This window comes from Cricetulus griseus, chromosome X (assembly GCF_003668045.3).
Source record: "Cricetulus griseus strain 17A/GY chromosome X, alternate assembly CriGri-PICRH-1.0, whole genome shotgun sequence".
Classification (NCBI taxonomy): domain Eukaryota; kingdom Metazoa; phylum Chordata; class Mammalia; order Rodentia; family Cricetidae; genus Cricetulus; species Cricetulus griseus.
Window position 1 is genome coordinate 104,063,142 of NC_048604.1, and position 6,879 is coordinate 104,070,020.

The following is a 6,879-nucleotide window of genomic DNA, read 5'->3' on the forward strand; positions in this document are numbered from 1 at the left end:
GTTAGGAATATTATCATAGTTGCTTATGAGAACAAAATGAGTTAATGTTTGCTTTACATAGAGTATGAGTTATCTGTTAAATTATTCTATATAGATAATTGAATCCTTTGTATCAGTCTCACATAATGCCATTGTGACAAATGCAAATTCTAAGCCAGGCATGGGAACAAAACTACTGCAATGAGTTCCAGACCAGCCTAGGCTACCAAATGAAATCTTCTTTCAATGCCTCTAAAAATATAAATTACAAGGCAATGCCCCAGAACTTTAACATTTTAAAGAGTGGCTCTAGCAATTGTTTTTTTCTAATAAGTCTTCCAGGAAATTTCATTAGGCAAAGTCACGTTTTAGAATTAAATGTGGCATGTTTCTGATTCCCAATAGATGTGAGGCCATCATCACTGAATTATTTTCTTTTTCTCTCATTTTCTATTTACATTAGAAAATTAGAAACAAGATTGTTTTACATGTCAATCCCAGTTTCTTCTCCCTCCCCTCCGACCCTGCCCCCCACTAACACTCTACCCATCCCATACCATTTCTGCTCCCCAGGGAGAGTGAGGCCTTCCATGGGAGGTCTTGGTGTTTGACATATCCTTTGAGATAGGGCCTAGCCCACCCCCACGTGTCTAGGCTGAGGGAGTATCTCTCTATGTGGAATGGGCTCCCAAATCCATTCCTATACTAGGGACAAGTACGGATCTACTATAAGAGGCCCTATAGATTTCTGAGGCCTCCTCACTGACACCCACATTCATGGGGTCTGGATCAGTTCCATGCTGGTTTCCCAGCTCTCAGTCTGGGGGCCAAGAGCTCCCCCTTGTTCAGGTCAGCTTTCTGTGGGTTTCACCAGTGTGGTCTTGACCCGTTTGCTCATCACTCCTCCTTCTCTGCAACTAGATTTCAATTAAGTTCAGTGTTTAGCTGTGGCTATCTGCTTCTACTTCCATCAGCTGCTGGATGAAGGCTCTAGGATGGCATATAAGTTAGTCATCAATCTCATTATCAGGGGAGGGCATTTAAAGTAGCCTCTCCACTGTTTCTTAGATGGTTAGTTGGTGGCATCCTCGTAGATCTCTGGACATTTCCCTAGTGCCTGATTTCTCTTTAAACCTATAGTGGTTCCCTCTCTTATAATGTCTCTTAATTTGTTCTCCTATATTCTTCCCCCTACACAACCTAGGTACTCCCTTATGTCCTTCTCTTCTCCCCTGCTTATTCTCCTAGCTCCCTCTCCCCTCCCCATGCTCCCAATTAGCAATTTCTCAGGAAAATAGCAATCAATTTACCACAAGATCCAGCAATACCACTCTTAGGCATATACCCAAAAGAAGCACATTCATACAACAAGGACATCTGTTCAACTATGTTCATAGCAGCATTATTTCGTAATAGCCAGAACCTGGAAGCAACCTAGATGCCCCTCAACTGAAGAATGGGTAGAGAAAATGTGGTACATTTATACAATGGAGTACTACTCAGTGGAAAAAAGAAAACAACGGAATCTTGAAATTCGCAGGCAAAGGATGGAACTAGAAGAAACCATTCTGAGCGAGATAACTCAGTCACAAAAAGACAGACATGGTATGTACTCACTCATATGTGGATTTTACACACAGAGCAAAGGATTACCAGCCTACAATCCATACCGCCAGAGAAGCTAGAAAACAAGGAGGACTCTAAGAGAGACATATGTGGTCCCCAAGAGAAGGGGAAAGGGACAAGATCTCCTAAATTATTTTCTTAAGGGAAACACATTTCAGTTGATTGTACAGATTTTGCTTACTTAGTTCAAATGTTCTTTGGAACAGTCAAAGCTCTAAGTCCCCCTTTCAGGAAGCCATCTTTCATACAACATTTGCTTCTGCCTCTTTCTTCCAACCTCAGATGTGAGTGTATCACCCATGAAGATTGTAAACTACTTACACTACTTCTGACATATTATTTAATATAACCTGGAACTTTATTTGGATTATCAAATGTCTATCCCACAATATCTAATGCAACTGCAGTTATTCTATGTGCCAGTATTTTCTAAACAGGCTTCTAAGTTTCTGGAGGAAACAATATGGTATGCATTTCCTTAATGTTTTATGAGCGTGACTTTTCAAAGTATGGTAATGATAGAAAAATCAAAGTGCTCCCACAAATATATAGGGCAGTGTGGTTGAGATAATTAATGGTGCATCTTAGTAATCTGGCTTGTGTTTAGTTATTAACAAAGAATAAGCTGGTCTTCTATGAATTACTTCAATAGATAAGTTATGCCGAATTATTTATTTAAAGAGAAAGTAAATTGATATACTATCCTGTCACTCATATGTTTAGGGATCACCCCGTTTTGTTATGATTGTATGTTTGCCACAGGAGATGTTACTGATGTACTTTTAGTAGATAATATGCTAGTAGAAATGTATTTAAACCAGACATTCTTTTTCTTTTGGTGATGATGGGAAGATGGAGTCTAGTTGATCTTGCTGGTGATTGTCTAGACTTGGGGATTTTATCCATTACCTTAAAGCAAATCAGAGTTAATTGATAAAGTAATGGTTTCATTAGCACTTGTCTCTCAACAGTGTAGCCATATGGGCAGGGTAGCCTGACCAAGAAATTAGCTATATCTTCTCCTCTTCCTCCCCTTCCGTTGTTGTCCTGGGGGTTGGTTTTACACATAGATAATAGAAAACTCCTCCTCCGTTATTATTATTGTTATTATTATTATCATTGTAATTGTGGGGGCGGAGACATGCCAAGGTACACATTTGGAGGTCAGAGAACAATTTGGACAATTTGGAGGAGTTGATTCTCCTTTCACAATGATAACTAGGGATCAGATTCGGGTCAATGGGTTTATGTACCAAGTGTTTTTACCCAGTGAGCCTTCTTGATGGCCTTTCCTCTTCTTTTTAACATAGAAAAACAAGTGTAGCAAACTACAGTGTCAAAAACCTGCCACATCAATTTATCCAGTCCCACAAGTTCTACCAGAACCACACCACACTTGTATCAAAGGACAGAATCCGTGTCTCCTCCCTTGAACCTTAGTGGTACTTTGGGACTCTTTTAACAAATAGAATCCAGTATAAAATGATTGTCCTTTGCTTGGCTCATCTACTTTGGGAGCACTCATTGTTAAGAACTAGGAAACCTCAGCTACATGAAGAGAACAGATATGCTGTGGTGAGATGCCTAGATGACTGGCAGGTAGCCTCAGCAATCAATACTATTACTGAGCTAGACTTTAAATAATCCCATATTCTAGTATTCCAGTTGCCATGGATAGTTTTATGTCAGCTTGACACAAGCTAAAGTCATCTGGAAGGAGTGAACCTCTTTTGAGAAAATGAATTCATAAAATCCAGGTATAAGGCATTTTTTAAATTAGTGACTGATGTGAGAGGGCCCAGCCCATTGTGAATGGTGCCACCCCAGGGCTGATGGTCCTAGGATCTATAAGAATGCAGGCTGAGCAAGCTATGAGAAGCCAACCAGTAAGCAGCACCCCTCCATGGCCACTACATCAGCTCCTGCCTCCAGTTTCCTTCCCTATTTTAATTCCTGTCCTAATTTCCATCCATGATGAACAATGATGTGGAAGTATAAGCCAAATAAACCCTTTTCTGGTCAAGTGCCTTTGGTCACGGTGTTTCATCATCACAGCAATAGTAAATAAACTTAAGACACCATTCCCCAGCCTTTGAACAGCCCCAGGTTTCTGAGTAAAATAAAGATTGTCATTGTCAAATGTACAGATTTAACACTTTCAGATTATAGAATTAAATGACCCTTAGACTTTTCTCTGATAAGTCTGTAAGCATGTATTCAAAGTAGTTAGTCATTTATTCTATTATTATTTATTGTTGAACTAATAAACATATCAGTCATATTTTACCAACTTGAATTGTTTTGATATTTTATGTATTAATTTTTGCTGTGTTTTGTTCCATTAATCTGTTTGCAATTGCCAATATGATTTAATTTCAGTGATTATATATTTATTATATAGTATAATATATTAGCTTTTATCAAATGTTTTATTACAGAAATGCTTTTAAATCATTTGTTGAGTTTCCCCTTAGATTGGCATTGGCTTCCCTATAAATAGTTAAGAATGGTAGAAAGAACTAGCTTGTTGAACTCCATTCCCTATGGTGGAATGCCTTAATGCATGGGAGAGGGGTTTGGCCCTGCCCCAACCTATTGTGTCAGACTTTGTTGGCTGCTCATGGGTTAGGGCGGAGGCAGGAGGAGGGATCAAAGGGAGAACTGTGATTGGAATGTAAAATGAAATTTAAAAGAATAAATAAATTATTTTTAAAAAGGATGGTAGAAAGAATACACAAATATGTGGGTCCGCTTCCTTCATTTACTCTACTTCAAGAGAAAGATGAGTGTTTTAAAAAGACATAGATAGACTCTTCCTTCCCCCTCTGACTCCCTGACCTCTCCTGAGTCCTACTCCTGCCCAAGGTCCCCATCACCCCAGGATCTCTCTGGGCCTGCTGCTGCAGAGAGCAAACTCGCCTGCATAGAGTGGACCCGCCTAGACAGGAAGGACCTCCATGAGTATGGAAATACCTGACTCTCCCTTCCTTCTCTGCCTCCCTGACCTCTCCTTAGCCCTATTCCTGCACAAGGTCCCCATCACCCCAGGATCTCTCTGGGCCTGCAGCTGCAGAGTGGTCCCACCTGCATAGAGCAGACCTGCCCAGACAAGAAGGACCTCCTTGAGTCTGGAAATACCTCATTCTCCCTTCCCCCTCTGCTGCCCCAAACTCGCCTGAGTGAGGAGACTACCAGGAGAGGCAAGACCATCCATATCTGCATACATTGAAGTCTTGGCTCACACACACCACCGGGTGACAAGAGGAGATAGAGGGACCTCACTGGCACCCACTGGAAGAAGAGACGGGAAGAAGGCAGAATAAGAACACATTCAACAGAGAGACCAATATGACACCACCAGAATCCAGTGACTCCACACCAGCGAGATCTGAAAAGCACAACACAGAGGAAGAAGAAGAGACAGAACTAAGAATCTACTTCATGAAGATGTTCAAGACGTTTAAAGAGGAAACAAGAAAATCTCTTAAAGAAATAGAATAAAAAACAAATAAAATTTTCAAGAAATAAGTAATTCTCTTAAAGAATCTAAGAAAAAACAACCAAACTAGTGAAGGAAGCACTGGAAACAGTTCAAGGCATGAAAGCTGAAATAGAAACAATAAAGAAAACACAGAATGAGGGGATGCTGAAAATACAAAGGCTGGATAAATGATCACGATCTAAGGATGTGAGTTTAACCAATAGAATACAAGAGATGGAAGAGAGAATCTCAGTTGTCGAAGACTTGATAGAGGATATACAGACATCAACAGGAGAAAATCTCAACTCTAACAAATCTCTAACACAAATTATCCAGGAAATATGGAACACCGTGAAAAGGCTGAATCTAAGATTAATAGGTGTAGGGAGACAACCTAGCCCCGCCCAATAATCCTGGGACAGGTACCAGGTGGACCCCGGACTCACCCACAAGGGCGTGGTGAAGGAAGCCAGGGTGACGTAAGGGAAGCTTCTTAAAGACTGCATATGGAGACCCTAGCTCTCTTTCTGGCCATGCTTTCTGGGTTCCTGTAACCTTGCTTTGGCCTGCTTTTTGCCCTGGTGCTTTCTTGAATAAAGAGATTTTGCCATCACAGATTACAGTTTATCTTTTAGCGCACGCTACAACCTTGGATCTTCAAATAGGTATAGAAGAAGGTGAAGAAATACAGCTCAAAGGTACAGAAAAAATATTCAGCACAATCATAGAAGAAAACCTTGCCAACTTACAGAAGGATATGCCTATGAAAGTACAAGAAGCTTACAGAACACCAAATAGACTGGACCACAAAAAGAACTCCACTCACCAAATAATAATCAAAACACCAAACTTACAGAATAAAGAGAGAATATTAAGAGCAGCAAAGGAAAAAGTTCAAGTAACATATAAATGCAGACCTATCAGAATCACAACTGACTTCTCCATGGAAACTTTGAAAGCCAGAAGGTCCTGGATAGATGTCCTACAAACACTAAGGGAACATGGATGCCAACCCAGACTACTGTACCCAGCAAAGCTTTCAATCACTATAGATGAAGAAGACAAGATATTCCATGACAAAAACAGATTTAAAAAATACATATCCACAAATCCAGCAATACAGAAAGGCCTAGAGGGAAAACTACAACCCAACGAAGATAATTACACTCACAAAAACATAGGTAGTAGATAATAGAACTTTACCAAACAGGAAAAGAAACAGGAGGGTGAAATCCACATACAATGATACCACCAACAACAAATCTAAAACAAACAAGAACCAATAATCAGTGGATAATAATATCCCTCAATGTCAATGGTCTTAACCTGCCTATAAAAAGATACAGGTTAACAGAATGGATACTAAGACAGAATCCATCCTTCCACTGTATACAAGAACATAACCTCATATCCAGAGACAGGCATTACCTCAAAGTAAAGGGTTGGGAAAAGATTTTCCAATCAAATAGACGCAAGAAACATGCTGGTGTAGCAATCCTAATATCTAACAAATCAGACTTTAAACTAAAATCAATCAAAAGAGATGAATAAGGACATTTCGTACTCATCACAGGAAATGTCCATCAAGATGAAGTCTCAAACCTAAACATCTATGCCCCAAATACGAAGGCACCCACATTTGTAAAAGAAACATTACTAAAGCTCAAACCACACATAAAACCTCACACACTTATAGTAGGAGATTCCAACACCCGCTTTTCACCACTAGACAGTACCACCAGACAGAAACTTAATAAAGAAACAAAGGATCTAACATAAGTTATGACCCAATT